The sequence below is a fragment of the Dipodomys spectabilis genome, unplaced genomic scaffold (genome assembly GCF_019054845.1).
Source record: "Dipodomys spectabilis isolate Male_0828 unplaced genomic scaffold, ASM1905484v1 ptg000002l, whole genome shotgun sequence".
Classification (NCBI taxonomy): domain Eukaryota; kingdom Metazoa; phylum Chordata; class Mammalia; order Rodentia; family Heteromyidae; genus Dipodomys; species Dipodomys spectabilis.
In genome coordinates this window covers 1765782-1786270 of record NW_024870679.1, presented here as the reverse complement: position 1 = coordinate 1786270, position 20489 = coordinate 1765782, and the positions used below count along the sequence as shown (strand labels likewise).

The 20489-nt window shown below is 41.0% G+C and overlaps 1 long non-coding RNA gene across 1 annotated transcript; it reads right to left on the bottom strand.

Moving 5' to 3' along the window:
• Positions 1-474: 474 nt before the first annotated feature.
• On the bottom strand, positions 475-19184 carry LOC122110742. The gene is made up of 3 exons (XR_006147910.1): positions 18998-19184; positions 8088-8318; positions 475-607 (listed from the first exon to the last, which is right to left on the bottom strand). It is a non-coding gene; the product is annotated as an uncharacterized LOC122110742 (long non-coding RNA).
• Between the last annotated feature and the right edge of the window lie 1305 nt (positions 19185-20489).

Here is a 20489-nt window from a genome sequence, read left to right as displayed (position 1 = left end):
TCTGTGTTCAGGGTTGCAAAAGGTTGCTATTCCCCTAGAAATAGAATATGAGAAAAGCCTGCTTTTCAAGTATAAAACCACCTCTTTCTGTCATTGGAGAGTCTCCTTGAGGCCAGGTAGCAACAAGGTACCATTTAGAGGTACAGAAGCAGAAAGATGGAAGAATCTGGACAAACAAAAAACCTTCATCTTATTCCAAAGGCACAAAAGTAGATCTAAAAAAATTAAGTCCTGGCATGGACACACCTATTATCCCAGCATCTGGGAAGTTGTTGCTAAGGCAAAAGGATCATGAGTTCCAGGAGGAAGAGGAGGAGGAAGAGGAAGAGGAGGAGGAGTAGGAAGAAGAGGAGGAGTACGGAGAGGAGGAGGAGGAAGAGGAGGAGGGGGAGCTTGACACATAATAAATTGATACATTTAACTATAATTATTCTTTTTATAATAAGGGTAAGAATAACATATTTTGAAGGTCACTTTAGGTTAAAACACTCCAAAATTTATTGACAAGTGAGTAAGGGTAAGCTTGGGCTGAATTCTCAACAAACAAGTCATAGCGTATCTTCCCTCCATCGTACCTCATCTTTTGCCAGGATCCATGCTCCACACCCTGCAAAGAAATTCATTCATTTAAATAAGCAAATCCCCAGCCAACCAGAGTTTAGAAACAACCATTCATCATTTAGACCCTTCCTATCTATCCTTAGTATGATCTGATAAGCACTGACAAAGACAGTACCCAATGGCTGTCATGTTCCTCCTAAGAAGATGAGTTCAGGATCAAGTCCTTCATCATTTAGAACAGGCACATTAGCAAGATAACAGGAAAATAAATTGACTCTGGAGTCAGGAAGCTCTGAATTTTGAATCTTGACTTCACACCATCCTGACTATATGAGACTAAAAGCATTATCTTTTTAAAACGAAGATAATAACACCTGCATAATAGGGTCTTATTTTGGAGGATTCAATGCAATTATTTATGTGAAGTACAATTGCTTAAGGGAGTTGAGTTGGTGCTCAGTAAATGTCAAGTCCCTCTTCCTCTTTTCCACTTTCCTGCTGAGATACTGAGTTAGACTAGACCAGGGGAAAGGAGGGAGGGACACTCATTAATGGCATGTCAGTTCATTTTCCTCATACTATTTTAAGAAAAGAGATCATGAAAAAGAAGGGAGGCAAGAAGCTACCTACTCATCCAAACTTTTCTACCTACTGAACACTGCCCTCTTTTCTTACTTAAATAATGATCCAAGTTGGGCTCTGGTAGCCCACACCTATAATACTAGTTACTCAGGAGGCTGAGATCTAAGGATCATGGTTCAAAGTTAACCCAGGCAGAAAAATCCTCAGGACTCCTAAATCCATTTAACCACTAAAAACTGAAAGTGGAGCTATGGCTCAAGTGATAGAGCTCAAGCTTTGAGCAAAAAATGCTAAGCAAGAGTACAAGTCGCCTGTAATCCTAGCTACTCAGGAGGCTGAGATCTGAGGACTGTGGTTCAAAGCCAGCCCAGGCAGGAAAGTCCATGAGACTCTTATCTCCAATAAACCACTAGAAAACCAGAAGTGGCGCTGTGGCTTAAGCAGTAGGGCACTCGCTTTGAGCTAAAGAGCTGAGGGACAGCGCCCAGACCCAGAGTTCAAGCCCCACGACTGACAACAACAACAGCAGCAGCAACAACAACAACAAAAAGAGTACAAGTCCCTGAGTTCAAGCTCTCTAACACACACACACACAATCCAAGTCTAGGTAGTTCCGAATTATTTATCTACTATGTAAACTTAGGAATTATTGTACCGTTATCTCTATGAAAGATAGAAAAAAATAAAGACACAAAAAAATCTACCCAACACAGTCCTCTTCCAAAGTGGAGAATGTGGCCACACTGGGCAGAACATATCAAGTCTGGGTGGTGTCCAGTTTAGTCAAGGCATTCTGATGTCTCTTTTACAAGGGAGCCTGGACTGTAAGCTCTGTCAAGACCCTATTAGGGTTATGAGGACAAAACTGTCTCCTGTCCAATCATCTTTCATTATGCTACCTCAGTCACAGAGCATTCTACTTGCCTCCTACATTTCTATTAAAGCATCCAACCTTCAAACTCACTGAGATTTTGTCCTACTTCCTCACTGACTTTGTGTTCTTTATCAGCAGAGATCCCCAGATGAAACAGGGCCTGAGGACGTGGGGCCCCTGGGAAGGGAGTCTGAGCTGCTGACACACACAAGTGCTGACACTGGAAAGTACCTTACGGAACCAAAAAGCCACTTCCTAGAGATAACAGCAGTGATCAATATTTGATCACTGATTTGGGCTAGATCCTTGAAGCCAGCATCTCACCTCTGCCCTATGCCTCAGTTTCCCAGTATATGGGAAGAATAATGATAACAAAAAGAAATTGCCACTTACTGAACAACCTGTCATCACGATAAGTTTGAATGATTTGACCGACTTTGCAATACTCTGGAAATTAATTACTATTTACTGTGTACTCTAAGATGAAAGGTGCCCAAATGAAGTAGAGCTTAGGCCAATTGATAGGGTGTTTTGGAGGTGTAGTTAGCATTAACAAAATGTACCATTAAGCTTGTAAATGGAACTTTCATTCTTGTCCAGGTAGAAAATGTTAGGGCACAATTTTTTTTTTCCATTTATAAATTACTTTTTCCTGTTCCTTTCCAAGTTTTAGGAATTAACTGCTGTGTTGGAATTCAAACTCCACTCTCAGTTGAAATACTCAGGATTAAGATGTAAGAACAGGATTGTTATGAAGATCTTACTGGGAATTAAACTCATGTGCTGGGTGCTGTCCTTTAGTTTTTCTATTCAAGGCTGGTATCCTACCATTTACATTATGGTCCCACTTTGGGCTTTATTTGGTGGTTAATTGGAGATGAGTCTCACAGACTTTCTGTGTAGGCTGGCTGAGAACCATGATCCTCAGATCTTCAGATCAGCCTTTTAAGTAGCTAAGATTATATATGTGAACCACCAAAGCCTGGTTTCCCTCCCCCCCATAAATAGATAGATGATAGATAGATTGATAATCTGAAGATTGTATCTCTGTGAGATCCTGTTCAACCTAAACTCTGAAAATTGTCTTTGTCTCCAGTTGCAGTGTCAAGCAATCTTCATTTCAAAATCATTTTAGAAATGTAGCTAACTTTTTGCTCTTGGTCTTTGCCTCTCTGATCAAACTTAAGAGTACCAATAGAAAAGTTTGCAACAATCATTTACAATTTGCTATCTTCATCCTCTGATGGTAAAAGATAGGAAGTGGGCTGGAGCAGCTGTGATGAGCAGCTCTGATGAGAACCAGTGAGTACTGGAAGAAGTGGGAAATTTAGGAGGGGCCTAGGTCTGCAGGCTGACTCTGCTAATGCCAACACTGGCACTGTCAGCATCTACAGACTGCTGAAGGCAGCATAGGATCTGTGTAACACTCTGTATTGAAGCTGCCCTATCTGTGAACATCAGGATGGCTGAGGAGCCAAGTCCCTGCACCCTGCCTGCTAATCCTCACTCAATGCTGTCAGTCACACTGCCTGCTTTGAAGCTGGGTACCTGTTTCTTGTCAAACTACAGTCTCTGCCTCATTCACACTTTCTCAATGTTGTTCCTCACTGCCAGATTTCCATCCAAATTCTTTTTTCCTGAGAGGTCCCTATTATACCTTGGGACTACAAGAAACTAATTCCCAAAGGTCATAGTTAGGAGATCTGAGAATAACAGTTCAAAGCTAGCCCAGGCAGGAAAATCTGCGAAACTCTTTTTTTTTCCTTTGGTCGTGGGGCTTGAACTCTGGGCCTGGGCGCTCTCCCTGAGCTCTTCAGCTAGCACTCTACCACTTGAGCCACAGCACCACTTCTGGCTTTTTTTTTTTAATGTAGTGCTGAGGAATTGAATCCAGGGCCTCATGCATGCAAGGCAAGCACTCTACCACTGAGCCACCTTCCCAGCTTCCTGTGAGACTGTTATCTTTAATAAACCACCAGAAAAATAGAAGTGGCACTGTGGCTCAAGTGGTAGAGGGCTTGCTTTGAGCTGAAGAGTTCAGGGATAACACCCAGGCCCAGAGTTCAAGCCCCACTTCCAGCAAAAAGAAAAAAAAGTCATTATCATCTCCAAGAAAAATTAAATAAAAAATAAAATAATAATACATAATACATAATTCAATAATTCATTTTTAACACGTGGTTTTGGATTTCTTTGGTCTGCTTGGTATCTTTATTTGGTACCAGTCTACCACAAAGCTGGACAGAAAAATTCATTGTCTTATAAATGTATCCTCAAAACAATTATTAAATTAAGGAAGCCTCAAGCCCTCCATTGAATCTGATGGGCAATGTGTTTTGAAGCATCCACAAGCATGTCACAAGTTCAAGTTAATAGTGATAAATTTCCATTCAACTCAAGACAACTGACCTGGTTTCTTGCTGGAGAGAAGTCAGTGGCCACCAGATTGGGATGGTTTAAAGATCTGCCTAAGTAGTCCTCATAGCTCACAGATAACAAAAGAAGGGGAAACACAAACCCAGGCTATCCCGTAAGATGTTGAGTGGGTCTAGCGGGACTGGTGGTTTTCACAAGGTTGTGTTTTGCCAATCATTTTGACAAGTTAAACACCCCCAGTTACAAGCCAGGTATTGGTGTTTATGGCTTAAACCTTTAATCCTAGCTGCTCAAGAGGCTGAGATGTCAGGATCAAGGTTTGAAGCCAGCCCAGGAGACTCTTACCTCCAATTAACCACCAAAAAGCCAGAAGTGGAGTTGTGGCTCAAGTGGTAGAGCACTATCCTTGACTGAAAAAGCTAAGCGACAGTGCATAGGTGCTGAATTCAAACCCCAGTACCAAATACACACACACACACACACACACACACACACACACAAACACACACATACACACACACACAATTCCCCAATTGTAGCCAGGTGTTGGTGGCTCACACCTAACCCTATAATCCTAGCTATTCAGGAAGCTGAGATTGAGGTTCAAAGTCAGAGTGACCAGACATTTGTTTTCAATTTTATTGTAAGGGTGATGTGAAGTGGGATTATAGTTACATAAGTAAGCTAATGAATACGTTTCTTGTCAAACATTGTTAGCCGCCCCCCTCCCCTCGTTTTCTGAGCAGACAAATTTGTTGCCCTCTTATTTTCAGGTAACTACCAGAAAACTAGAAGTGGAGCTGTGGCTCAAGTAGTAAAGTGCCAATCTTGAGCAAAAAAACAAGCAAGAGCTTGAGGCCCTAGTTCAAGCCACACGCCAGCACACACACATATATACAAAAGAAATCTCTGCTAATTTTACCCTCCAAACAGCAATGCAAACTTTGCCGATGCAGAAATAAACAAACTCAACACATATTGGGTGAAAGAAAGAAGAATCCAACGTGACCACCAAAATGACCAGATGTCCAAATACATTTACAGGCCAAAGTCTTGGCTTCAGAGCAAAGAAAACTGGGCCGCAGCAATGGCCTGTGCCTTCAGAGATCAAGGTGACAGATTGCAGGGCCACGCTTCTGCTTGCTCAGGATACAGTCGGTTTAGGCCACGCAGCTGGCGCTGCAGGTTTTAGACACAAAAGTGTTTGCTGGTGAGAGGAGATCAAAATAATCCCCATTAAGTTCCCATTATCTTAAAATTTAGAAACTCTAATGAAAGGCTTCCAGAGCAAGCAGAGCAGCAGGGGGGGACCTCTGATGGACGCTGCCCTCTGTGCGGATGTCACTGTGGTTGCTGTGGGCATGCTGAATGCTGAGGGCTTGATGGCAGTTTCCCTGGAAGCAGCCAAGGTTGATCAGACACCCAAGACTCAGAATCCATGATGCAGAAACAGAGAAGTAGCCTAGAAATGAGGCTGGCACTGAAAGAGACCATTGGCCTGAAGGATGGCTTCTTTATGATTTCTGCTAGATATTTCTTACATCTGTATTCCTTGGATCTGTCTTTGGATAGATGTAATTTTTTTTTTTTGGTCCGTCATGGGGCTTGAACTCTGGGCCTGAACGCTGTCCCTGAGCTCTTCAGCTCAAGGTTAGTGCTCTACCATTTGAGCCACAGCGCCACTTCTGGTTTTCTGAGTGGTTTATTGGAGATAAGAGTTTCTCGGACTTTCCTGGCTAGGCTGGCTTTGAATCGAGATCCTCCAATCTCAGCCTCCTGAGTAGCTAGGGTTACCAGTGTGAGCCACCAGCACCTGGCTTAGACTTAATTTTTGATGCTCAACTAAATAACTTATTTAGTTATTTTTTGTTTGCCAGTCCTGGGGCTGGAACTTGGTGCCTGGATGCTATCCTAGAGCCTCTTTGTGCCCAAGGCTAGCACTCTACCACTTGAGCCACAGCACCACTTCTAGCTTTTTCTGAATAGTGTTTATAGGAAATAAAAGCCTCAGACTTTTCTGCCCAGGCTGGCTTCAAACTGTTATCCTCAAATCTCAGCCTCCTGAACAACTAGGAGTAGAGGTTCACACCTCATACCAGCACCTGGCTGCTCCCAGATTTCTTTTTTCTTTTTTTTTTTTTTTTTTTTGCTGGTCCTAGGGCTTGAACTCAGGGCCTAGGCACTGTCCCTAAACTGCTTTTGCCCAAGGCTAGCACTCTACCACTTGAGCCACAGCGCCATTTCTGGCTTTTTCTGTTTATGTGGTGCTGAGGAATCGAACCCAGGGCCTCATGCATGCGAGGCAAGCACTCTATCACTAAGCCACATTTCCAGCCCCTGCCCCCAGATTTTTTTAAATGAGGTCCTCCAAAAGGACTCTGTCAGCTCTATGGTTCTAAAGCTAGGTTTTCATCCTCTTCCAGACAGAGGGGCTCTTCATGAGAGATAAGGGTGCTTATTCTCCTGGCAATAAGTATCTCCTCTCCCAGAGCTGATAAATGACTGCCAATGTTTTCTGTTGAAATATGACATGTCAACCATTCTGTATCACATCTTGGCACTGCACAGCCCAGTCATAGCACCTCATCTTGTGGTTTTGAGCCAAGAGTGTGCCTGGCCGCACTTAGCCCCACAGAGGGAATCTGGGCCCTCTCTGCTCTCTCTACCGCACTCCTACTGAAACACAGTGGAGATTATCCAGCTGCCAGTAGTGGTGTTGTTATTATTACCCTGATGTGTAATAAATTAAGGCAAGCCTCTGTTCTCACTTTAAGGGCTGCCAATAGTTTTATTGTAACAACTCCAAGATGTGAGTTTTCCTTTTTAGGCCGAGTAGAGGAAGCTGTGAAATTTGAAGAGAGAATAAAAGGATACCTGAGTTGAGTTTGCAAGGCAAGTATTACACTTGTCCTTCAGCTCATCAGGACAGCCAATATCTAACTTGGTATGTGTATGCATGCGTGTGTGTGTGTGTGTGTGTGTGTGTGTACTGTGTGTGTGTACTGGCTAAGGGCTTGAGCACTGTCCCTTACCTTTTTCTCCCAAAGATGATGCTCTACTACTTGAGCCACAACTCCACTTCTGGCTTTTTGGTGGATAATTAGAGGTAAATGTCACAAATTTTCCTGCCTAGCTTCAAACTGTAATCTTCAGATCTCAGCTTCTTAAGTAGCTAGAATTATAGGCATGAGCTGCCAGTGCCTGGCAGAAACATCTTACATTTTTGTGCTTCATGGCATTAGATAAGTTCAAGATCTGACCCTGCCCACAGAATTTATTTGAACTCATTTTCCTATCAATGTTTCAGTGATGTGGTTTGTGGAGCTGATCTCCTCTATCACACTAAGATTCCCTGATAAGCCTGAGCTGACTGGAAGATCACAAATTGGTTCTGGAATTCATTAAATTCAGCAAATGACCATTAGTGAGATACTTGCATAGGCTGAAATCATAATACTTTGTTTTGGTGATTACAGCTCAGAGGGCACACATAGGAGCACTGAGAAACTCTCCAAACTGCAGGAAGATCACACTCTGGTTCAGATGTCTGTCAAGAGCCTGTGCCTGGCATTCTTCCCTTCACAGCATGCATTCTGGGTGTGGGAGGCACGGGAAAGACTTAAGACCTACTTCCCCTCTGCCCTTGACCATGTTTAAAACCCAAGCAAGACCTATAATTACATCCCCTACATACCTCATACTTCATTCATTATTATTTATTTATTTGTCAAGAGCCTTCCTTGTCAATAGCAAACTGTATTTCTGTTTTAGAACACAGTATTAAAAAAAGAAAAAAAATCTCCAAAGTACTCAAATGTTAGTCACTCAAGGTTTCTTAATGGGCTGGAGATGTAGCTCATGTAGTACAGTGCCAACCTATTAATGAAATGGCAGATTCTGAGTTCAAGTCTTGCTCCTTGACCCCCTGCAAAAAAGAAAAGAAAAGAAAAAAAAACATATTTCTTAGGCTCTGGTCTTTCTTCTATCTTTTTCTGCTATTGTTATCCCAATTCTTTTCTCCAGAGTGCTAGTACTGCTCTTTATATATTATAGCAGCCCCTCAACATATTAAGCTAGTCAACACATGGTTGATAATCCATGTATAAATGTTGATTAATTAGCTTTCAAAATAGACTTCCAGTTGTTTATTGCTGTTGTTGTTGCATAGTACTGGGTTTTGTTTCTTTGTTGTTTTTGTGTTGGTACTGAGACTTGAATTCAGGGTCTTATACTCTTGCTTAGCTTTCTTGCTCAAGGCTGACACTCTACCATTTGAGGCACACTTCTACTTCTAGCTTTTTGTTGGTTATTTGGAGATAAGATTTATTAGATTTTCTGTCTGGATTGGCTTAAAACTGCATTCCTCAGACCTCAGCCTCCTAAGTAGCTAGGATTATAGACATGAGCTACATGCGCCAAACTCAGTTCTGGGGTTTGAACTTAGGGTCTTGCAGTTCCTAAACAGGCACTCTACTCCTTCAACCATACCTCCAACCCTTTTTGTTTTTAGTTACTTTTCAGATGGTCTTGTATGCTTGCCTAGGGCTGGTCTCAGACGTCCATTCTCCTTTCTGTGCTTCCTACAGAGCTAACAGATGGTAGACCACCATACCCAGCTTGCTGTTTGAGATGAGGTTTTATTTTATTTTATTTTATTTTTGCCTCAGGTGTCCTGAACTTTGATCATCCCAAAACCCATCTCCAAAACAGCTGAAATTACAGGCAGGCATCACTATACCCACCCTCCACCAGCTTATTCTACCCCTAGCTATTATTTCCCTGGTGTACTACATTATCCCTGTACTGCCCTGAAAAACAATGCATTCCTTATGAATTTACAGTTCCAAATGACAAGCTCTCTTGGTAATCCCCTTGGTAAAACCCTCCCACTGGCCTCTCCCCCATTCCTCCTTGGAAAATACCACAAATATTGGTTGCTAACCTTGATGCAGAAAACAATTCTCTGACTTCAGTTATTTTCACGGGTTCAGTTTTTCCTTTATTTCCCCATAATGCACTCTACCTCTATTTAATTTGTAACAACTTAATCAGTAAAACATTGGAAAGACTGAGGTCATAATTTCTGAATCTGGTTTGAATTTGCGATATATACTCCCTTGGCTCAGAATTAATATTATAAATGTAGTGGAAGAACTACTCAAACGGGTAGTTTTTGGTAGCTAATTTAACAAGTTATCAAAAGGTAAATTAGAAACTCTTTGGGGGAGGGGCTTAACTCTACCCCACTATTGCCCCCTGTTACAAAACACACACACACACACACACACACACACACACACACACACAGCATGGAAGATAATAGGAGATGGATAAAGTCTTCCCTTGCATTCCCATTAGGTTGTATCATTGTTTGGAAGATACTGGCTCTCATCTAGAGGCAGATAAGGGCAGAGCAAGAAGTTCCAATTCAGCTCTAGCTTTTTGCTACAATCTTTTTTCTTAAGGTCTCTTTGGCTCACGGTGTTCTTTCTAATGAATCAACAGATTAGTCTGTACTGTTTTGTCTTTCATAGTTTGTCATTTAACTTAATTCTTGCTTTTAAAGATTGGGCTGGGAAGGTGGCTCAGTAGTAGAGCGCTTGCCTTGCATGCCTGAGGCCCTGGGTTCGATGCCTCAGCACCACATAAGCAAAAAGAAAAAAGCCGGAAGTGGCGCTGTGGCTCAAGTGGTAGAGCGCTAGCCTTGAGCTGAAGAGCTGAGGGACAGAGCCCAGGCCCAGAGTTCAGGCCCCATGACCGGACCCAAAAATAAATAAATAAATAAAGATACCTAGATAGATATTAGTATTCTCCACTTATATATGAGGAAGCAAATACTTAGAAATATTACGAAAGTTATGCTAAGAGAACTAGATTCTTTAGATTTCAAGCCTACCACTATAGTACTACCACTTCTTTGTGTGTGTGTGTGTGTGTGTGTGTGTGTGTGTGTGTGTGTGTGTGTGTCCATCCCTGTCTGTATTGATACTTGAACTCTGGGCCTTGCACATTTTTGTTGTTGTTGTGGGTTTTGTTTTGTTTTGTTGTTGTTTTTTTTGGCCTTGTAATCTTGCTTCGCTTTTTTGCTCAAAGCTGGATCTCTACTCCTTTAGCCATACCTCCACTTCCAGATTTTTGCTGGGTAATTGGAGAAAAAAATTCATGGACTTTACTGCACAGAGTTTGCTTCAAATCTTGATCCTCAGATCAGGCTTCAGCTAGTAGCTAACTATATAATTTTTTCCTATCTGGCATTTAACTTTGTGGTAATAACACTTTATATACAAGAATCAGAATTATCTATGGTTTTTCTTATATAATATATAGTGCACAGAAATCCTAGAATACCAAATATTATTGTAACAGAAACTCTTTCAAGAGCTGTCACTGGCTCCTGACTTTTACTCAATAAACATTCAAGGATATTTTATAAACATTTACACAAAGTTCTCATTGGAAACCTGAAGCTGTGGACATTTTCAAACATAGATTCAAAGATGGGTACATGTGGCTCATGCCTATAATCCTAGCTCTTCCAGGGGCTGAGACCTGAAAATTACAGTTAGAAGCCAACCCAGGTAGACAAATCCACAAGACTTTTATGTCCATCCAATTAGACAACAAAGCTCAAGAAGTGGATCTGTAGCACAAATAGTAGAGCATCAGCCTTGAGTGAAAAGCTAAAGGATGGTGTTCAAGCCCCAGTACTGTCTCTGTCTCTCTCTGTCGCTCAGTCTCTCTGTGTCTATCTCTGTGTCTGTCTCTGTGTCTGTCTATCTGTCTCTGTCTCTGTCTCTCTCTGTCTCTCTCTCTCTTTCTCCCTCATACACACACAGTAGGTCCAGTTGTTACACATCACATGAAGAAGGTTAGAATAGTAAAATGTTAGTTGTTGTTCCTTTTGGCCAAATATAGTGAATCTAAAAGTCACACTACTTCAGTTTATTGCAAAGCATCATCCTAAGCATCATGGATATGAAAGAAAAAAAATAAAACTCTACTTAGATCTTTAAAAAACAGAGTATTTAGAATCATACCAGGTTTTAAAGAGTAATTTGGTTAGTGACTAGCCATTTGTATTTTCTATTAGAAAAGACTTTTTTTGGTACTTACTATGTATCAGTTATCATTCTACTTTTTTTCCCTTGTTAATACTGAAATATGAACTCAGAGCTTCAGGTGACTATCAGCTCTACCACTCCAACTTATTTGTATAGGCTGGCTTCAAACTGGTATCTGTATGTAGGATTATGACTATTATTTAATTTAACAATAAGGTAGGCTAGGGGCTGATGGCTCAGGCCTGTTATCCTAGCTCCTTAGGAAGATGAGATCTGAGGATGGAGTTTTGAAGCCAGCCTGAGTAGACAGATCTGCAAGACTATTATCTTTAATGAAGTAGTAATATGCCAGAAGTGGAGGTGTGGCTCAAGTGGTAGAGCACGTTTGGAGCAGAAAAATCCAACCAAGAGTACAAAGTCCTGAGTTATATAAAGAAAAAAAAAAACACAAAGAAAAAAACAAGGTGAGCCAGGTGCTTGTGGCTTATGCCTGTTAGCTGACCTACTCAAGAGGCTAAGATCTGAGGATCACAGTTTGAAGCCAGCCCAGGCAGGAAAGTCTCTAAGACACTTATCTCCAATTAAATCACAGGAAAACTCAGTAGTGGAACAGTGGCTCAAGTGGTAGAGGGCTATCCTTGAGCAAAAGGAGCTCAGGAACAATGCCCAGGCCCTGAGTTCAAGCCTCAAGTAAAACAAAATAAAACAAAAGTAAAAGCAAAAAACAGGGTAAATATTATCTAAATTTTGTATTATAAAAGTAGCTGAATCATGTAATTTTAACTCCTTTGTACAACGTCTTTATAATAACAATACTATTACTACTAATAATAATAATGATAAAGAAAATTGAGTCCCAACAGGTTAAGCAATTTCCCTGGGGTAACAAAGCTAATAAGTATAATATTTTATTTATGTTTTTGTTTTTTACTTATTTTTGTGTGCCAGTAATGGGACTTGAATTCAGCAACTATGGCACCGTTTCTTAGCTTTGTCTCTCAAGTTTGCACCCCCTCATTTGAGCCATAGCTCCACTTCTGGCTTTTTGGTGGTTAATTGAAGATAACAGGCTCACGAACTTTTCTTCCTTAGGCTGGCAATCCTTAGATCTAGCTTCCTGAGTAACTAGGACTACAGACCTAAGCTGCTGGCACTCCAGCAAAATTGCTCTTCTAGAATTATTATCTAAATATTTAACCACCTTTAAGTTTTTCAGGTAAAATATGGGACATTCAGTTACATTTGAATTTCAGATAAATAAATCCTAAGTAAATATTACCTGAAAGGTATTTGTAGAAAAATGTATTTGTCATTTATTTGAAAATCAAATTTACCTAGGCATCCTGTATTTTTATTCACTAAATCAATTAACCCTAAATACAGTATTTTTGTTCTCTGTAAATTCAGGTGTCTATATGTTGATTTTGCTTAAGTTGCTTATGCTTGAGTTTTGCTACAGGAGAAATAATGTCAGTGCACCTCTGTAAAACCCTCCATTTATGCATTAATGGAGGCCTCCTTGTCCTGGTGATCACCTTCTCCCTGATTCAACAAGTTTATCTGCCCAATAAGGAAGACTTTGCTTACTCTTGACACTTTCTGAACCCTGTCTACCTTGGTCTCTTCCCACCTCTCCCTTTATTTTTTTGTTGGTCATGGGGCCTAAACTCTGGGCCTAGGCACTGTCCCTCAGCTCTTCAGCTCAAAACCAGCACTCTACCACTTGAGCCACAGCACTTTCTGCTTTTTCTGCTTATGTGGTGCTGAGGAATTGAACCCAGGGCCTCATGCATGCAAGACAAGCACTGTACCACTGAGCCACCTTCCCAGTCCCATTGCTCCCTTTTTGTTGGCCGGTACTGGATCTCAAACTCAAGGCCTGAGCACTGTCCTTTAGCTTTTATGCTAAAAGCTAGCACTCTGCTCCATTGGGTCACAGATCCACTTTCAGCTTTTTGATGGTTATATGGAAATAAGAGTCTCACCAGCTTTCCTCTAGGGTGACCATCAGATGATCACCAGATCTCAGCCTTCTGAGTAGCTAGGATTACAGGCATAAGCCATTGGTGCCCACTTATGGGCTTTCTCTTCTGTGTCCAGCTGTATGGAGCCTGATGGTACTTATCAACATCCAATTTCTTTACTGCAGGAATCCTTGACTCTTTCTAGGAGTTGCATAGCTGAGTTAGTAGCTGCTTCCTTCCAGATGACAAGATTCATAGGAGGAAATGGCAAAGAATGAGCAGGATAGAGCTTAGCAGAAAGAGACTTTGTGAGTCCGTTGTATAAAATATATAAATTGGCAACATATGTATTGCCAAGTAACTTTCTTTCTTCCAAAACTATTTTTATTGTTATTATAAAGGTGATGTACAGAAGGGTTACAGTTACACAAGTCATGTAAAGAATACTTTTATTTTTTCTGGTAGTGAGGCTTGAACTTTGGGCCTGGGCATTATTCCTGAATTCCTTTTGCTCAAGGCTAGCACTGTATCTCCTGAGCCACGATGCCATGTCTGGCTTTTTTTGTGATTTAATTGGAGATAAGTGTCTCCCAGATTTTCCTTCCCAGGCTGGCTTCAAACTGTAATCCTCAGATCTCAGCTTCCTGAGTAGCTAGGATTACAGGCATGAGACACCAGTGCCCAGCTAAGAGTACTTTTTTTTTTTTTTTTGGACAATGTCACCCCTTCCCTCACTCTCTCCAAGTTTTTCCCTGCTGTCCCCATTTATTTTACACATACTGTCCAGTGAATACCACTGCTGCTTTGTTCATCCTTTGTCCCTCCATTTCTGTGCCCCTCCACTTGCCTTTCCAAAGACAAAGGAACAAACAAGACAAAAAGAAAACAAGACAAAAAGAAAACAAGACAAATGTTTCCATTTCCTGGCATTCGTTTTGATAAATATTATTTTATATGATCAGAGGCACATAAGCATTATGCCTTTGTGTTCACTTCTTTTTTAAAAAATTGAACCTAGGGCCTTGTTCATGCTAAACATGCATTCCACCACTGAGCTACCTTTCCAGCTCAACAAGTTAATCTTGACTATCTGTGTGTTTTCTTCACTCTCTATAGCTCTCATGCAATGTACACCAAACACCTGACTGCTTGCCTTCTTTTACCAACCCATAACTTCATATGAGAAATAGAGTTCATTCCTTCTCAGCTTCCCTCTTTCCTTCCCTTTTTCTTTTCCTCCCTCTCTCCCTTCTTCCCTTTTTTTACTTCCTTCTTCCTTCCCTCCTGTCTCTGTCTATGGCTCTTTCTCTGTTGTTGCTGTTGTTGTTTTCCTATAGAGTTCCAGGCTGGTATTGAATTCACAATCCTCTGGCCTTACTCTTCTGAGTGTTGGGATTATAGGTGTGAACCACCACCATTCCCCATTTCAGAAACTGTCTCTAATGGCAACCTTGAAGCTAAATATATTATTCTTCAGATTACAGAATGCATTAAAAAACAAATACAAAGGTCTCTGAGAGTAGTTGACCTTTCTTGTCTAGCTGAGAAGTGACTGTCTATATACAAGCCTAGATATTCCTACGATTATCTCTATAGTGAAGGTTTTAAAATTTTGTCAAATAGCCTGAATTTTTATGATCTCAGCATAGAATAATGTTAACTATAACATAAAAGTAATATTTTGTCATAATGTACCAGTTTTTAATGAATGTTTTACATTCATTAGCTGTCTTAGTTTTTAACCAAACTCTATTTATTTATTTATTGTACTGAGGTTTTAACTCAAGGTCTTGATCTTGCTAGGAAAACTGCACCCACTGAGCCACATCTCTAGCCCTACTTTTTTTTAAGATAAGAAAACTGGGACTGCAAGAAGTTAAGCAATTTGCCCAAGTTCACACAGCTGGTAAGTGCCAGAACCTATACTTTAATCTGTATTATCTCACTCCAGGTACCGTATACCCCTTTGCTACACAACAATACCTACATATCACAAGATCAGTAGATAAGGCCTCCAAGAAGAAGAAGTTAAAAAATATATCACATCAGTTGCTGAGTTTCACTTCAAAGGCATGAAACCTTCTCCTTGTTAAACAGTAAATATCTTCAAGAAGAAGAAAGCAAAATGGGCAGGAAGGTAGCAAGTGACCTAGATGGTATGATTAAATGAAATAATACTATACTACTGGTGACTCTCCACATGAGCTGGACATGAGCTAAACTAGTTTGTACCCAGATTCAACTAATCAAGTGCACTGGTCACTAGTTTGAAGATTATAGCAATGTCAAGTTGCCAAAGAAGACTCTCAATGCTTCCTCATTTGCCACACTTACAAGGTCCACTGGTAATAAACAATTATTACCAGTAATAACGAAGAACTAAATTATGGAGCACATTATGAATAGCACCAATAGAGATAAGATGCACTTATCACATAATTAAAACACACAACTAAGTAAGGAACCAGATGGTTGGCTTATTTTCTTTTTCTCTCTTTCTCCGTTTATGAACATATGATCCTGAATTTCTATTGAGAATATTACAATGAACAAAATAGACTAAGTTTTTGTTTTCTAATACATTGATCCAATTGGTGATTTTTGTTGTTGTTACTCATTTTATTAATTATTGCTGTTGCTCTTTGTTTGGCAGTGCTGGGGTAGGAAAGAGCTCTACTACTTGAGATATGCCTCCATTTGTTTGCTTTCAGTCTGTTTTCAAATAGGACCTCTCATTTTTGCATGACTGTTCTTAGACTATGATCTATTTCCTTCTCCTGAGTAGCTGAGACTACAGGTGTGTATTTCCATATACAGTCCCTAAAGCCAATGTGTTGATTCTCAAAGAGTCAGGTACCACCTAGGGGCCTTTCCAATTTACTGCAAAATGAGGATGATAGTACCTAATTTAATACTGGGTTTTGATAGGATTAAATTAGTTATTGTGGGATCGTTTCAAAAACTATAACGTGACTAGCCAATGCCATATCATACTTTTACCCTCTGCAAGACAAGCTTTAATTTTTCCTGTCTACACCCTCAGTCTCATGAATGAGACATTGGCAAGTGTTAAGCTTCAGTTCAGGTCTGTTAAACCAATGATCATAAGGTGTTACATGTGTGAGGTATGTATTTTATTGAAAATGTTATCCCTGGGGATCAGGGTGTCACTTTACTGCCCCACCACTTGCCGGGCATGGATGTGACCTTGGATTTGACCCCCAGTACTGATAATAAATATCTAAATACATACATACATACATATATACATAGCTTTAAATTTCATAAAACCCACTAAAACAAGAGAAAACACATTAGGTTTCAAAGGGCATAGCCTGTGCAGTTTTCTCATGGGTTACAAGATTCTAAGAGTTCAATCCCTAAAAATACATTTTCTAAAATGGAAGGCTCCTTTTCTATTGATTAGTGTCACAATCTGAATGCTTTTTAAAGGCCTTTCTATAAATTGATCCTGAAAGTAGCTCTTCTGATCCTGCCAGGTCTGAACATCATACCTCCTAGAGTTACAGGCTATAACTGAATTGTTGAAGTATCTTAAGTGTGAGAGGCAATTTGAAAAGATCCTTAGCCAGTTGTAATATGAAGAGAAACAATGTCATCTAAGGGCATAAGGATATTCTCCTTGAGAGGTAGTAATATTACTATCAGCATTAGACAAAGTCTAAATTCTCAGATTTCATAAAAGCATATAACTCATTCAGTGGCTAATTGAGAAATGTTTCATTTCTTAAGGTACTGCAAGACCAACACTGCAGGAGGAATTAACATCATTAAAATGCAATAATCTGTAAGAAGTGGTATTTAGTAAGAAGAATGAAAAGAAGACGGGTACTAGTGGCTCACACCTGTAATCCTACCTACTCAGAGGCTTAGATCTGCAGATCATGGTTCAAATCCAGCCTGGAAAGATAAGTCTGTGAAACTCATCTTCAAATAACCACCAAAAGGCCAGAAGTGGAGGTGTGGCTCAACTGGTAGATAGTCAGCCTTGAGTGAAATAGCTAAGGGACAGCATTTAGGCCCTGATTTCAAACCCCAGTACTGGTACAATATTTTTTTAAGGAAAAGGAAATAAAGAATGTAGAATGAGGGCTGGGAAGGTGGCTCAGTAGTAGAGCGCTTGCCTTGCATGCATGAGCACCATATAAGCAAAAAGAAAAAAGCCGGAAGTGGTGCTGTGGCTCAATTGGTAGAGTACTAGCCTTGAGCTGAAGAGCTGAGGGACAGCGCCCAGGCCCAGAGTTCAGGCCCACGACCTGACCTCCCCCCCTCCCCCCCCAAAAAAAGAATGTAGAATGAAAAGGTCCCTATAAAATATACAAAGTAGCTTGTGTCATAGGTGAAGTAGCGTCAAAAGGTGGGACTTTAGAGGAGGAGAAAATTCTCCAGGTGGGAGGCTGTCCTTGAGAGATAGGCCTTCCAGGAATTCAGCAGATGGTATTGTTGGTGGGGGGTGGACAGTGGAGAGCATTTGTGATAGGCAGAGAGACAGAATTGGGACAGTTTGGCAGAAATTACATGTAGTTGGATATACATGTAAGGATACAGTGAGAAGTAAGTCTGGAGAAGGGACCTAGAAATACAAAATCGGGAGCAAGTGTCAGACTGAGTAGTTTGTGCTTAACTGGTGGGAAAAGTACTGATAGGACAGGGTCATGATTTAACCACTATGTAGGAGAGTGTTTTTGGCATAAGATGGATTTAAAGGGAAAGTAACTTGCTGCGCACTGATGGCTCACACCTGTATCCCTAACTACCCAGAAAACTGAGCTCTGAAGATCTTGTTTTGAAGCCAGCCTGAGCAGGAAAGTCCGTGAGATTCTAATCTCTAATTAACCAGCAAAAAGCCAGAAGTGAAGATGTGGTAGAGTGCCAGTCTCAAGCAAAAAAAGCCAAGTGAGAGCATAAGACCTTGAGTTTAAGACCCATTTCTAGCATAACACAAACAAATAATAAATGGAGTTCACCAAATGTTCAGGGATTATTAATACTTGACCTGGCACAGTGGCAAGGAAGCTAGATCAGCTTTGGGGTAGGAAGTAACTATACTTATGCTAAGCTAAATAAATATAGCATCCACTAGCCTGTTACCTGTTTAAGTTGAAATTTAATAAAAATTAAAATGTAAAATTCTGTCTCTCAGTTGCATTCCTCACATTTCAAATGTTCAATAGCCCCACGAAGACAGTGCAGATAGAGGATAATAACATCACAGAAGCATATTTTATTGGATAATTCAGATTATTACATTTTCCAGGTTAACTGGGCAGAGAGAGGAGGAAAAAGGATTAAAGGACACAGGTTTGGTGACAGCTTGGCTACTGACAAAGGGGATGCCATGAAGCAGCAGCTAGGAGGAAGTCAGGAGGAGTAGGAACTGGACTTAGGAAGAAAGATACCACTGGCTATTTCAAAAACCAGGCGAGAATAAATGTCTCCAGAAATAATTATAAGCCCATGATGTGAGGAAAGCAATGTGGCCAGTGCTTTGTAAAGCATTTTATGTGGCCACCCAAGCTTTGTATAGTCCAAAGCTTGTAAAGAAGCTGAGGCAGTACCTAATTGGCCGATTCCCTCCTGTGTGTTCAGTCTGTGTGGCATCCTGAAGATTAGGAGTGGGTGTTCCATTCTTCAGCTTCTTCCAGACCAATGGCTCTGACACTGTCAGGGAGACAGGGGCCGGCCGAATGGCTGTGCTGTTTGCTTAGTACTTTTTTTGGTCACAGATCTGTCATACTTCCTCTTCCCTGATGGCCTTACTTCCTCATGCTTGATCCTTGGAAAGTCCCCTGGCCCACATTTATTTGATTCCTTCCTCTAGGGGCCACCTCTTTTTACCCACCCTTTCATTTTTCCCAGCTTAGATTCACTCCAAGGTCGACCACTATAACCATTGCCTTGCATAGTGCCCTTCCCCCTCCAGTGAATTTCATCAGCCAAATCTTACCCTGATCAGATCTAACTTTCCTCTAAGCCCCAAGCACAGGAATGAACCTAAGTGAGAATCATACAATACTGTAGTGTGACTTTAAACTCTAAGGGGGATGGGGGGAGACAGTAAAAAAAAGGCCTGGATTTGATCTTCCTTCACCAATCCTTTGGGCAATAGTCAGCACTTAGAGCAAACTGAGGAAATATATCCATTATGTGTGTGTGTGTGTGTGTGTGTGTGTGTGTGTGTGTGTGTGAGAGAGAGAGAGAGAGAGAGAGAGAGAGAGCATGCACGTGCCCGTGTGCAGCACTGCTAAAAGGTAACACCCCTTAGATCAATTAGAAAAGTGCTTAGTTTCTACTGTGTTCAGTCTGTGCAGCATCCTGAAGATTAGGGGTGAGTGGTCCACTTCTCAGCCTGGTGGGCAAAATAAAATCTGGATTACAGCTCTGACTTGCCCTTTTTGCTTTGCCACCACTAAGTGGTCTGGCTCCCTCTTTGCTCACAAACTGTGCCTTTTGTGTCTCTGAATGCATCGTCCTTGTTCCTATTCAAGTCCAGTCCTTATTATTGCTGTGCTATGTCCCATTGCTTCTCACCTACACACAATCTTTCTCCAAGTGTCTCCTCTTTTTTGGGGGGGGGAGGGGAGGGGGCCTGATCGTGGGGCCTGAACTCTGGGCCTGGGCACTGTCCCACAACTCTTCAGCTCAAGGCTAGAGTTCTACCACTTGAGCCACAGCACCACTTCCAGCTTTTTTCTTTTTTCTTATGTGGTGCTGAGGAATTGAACCCAGGGCCTCATACATGCAAGGCAAGCGCTCTACCACTGAGCCACCTTCCCAGCCCCATATCTCCTCTTTTGTATGATCAACTTTACCTCTTTAGATATTATTCCAGCATGCCAAATATGATGAATTATCTCCATCTTAAAATGCCCTTCCACAATCCTCCTACTGCTTGGTTGCTGTTCTCAACAAAGTTCCTCAAGAAGTTTTTCTTCTACCTCTCATTCTTTTAACATGCCCTAACCAAATTTTCTTCTCCAAACTTCCACTGAAAGGTTATACATCAAAGCTACTAGCAACCTTCAACAGACCAATTCAGTGTTTTTACTT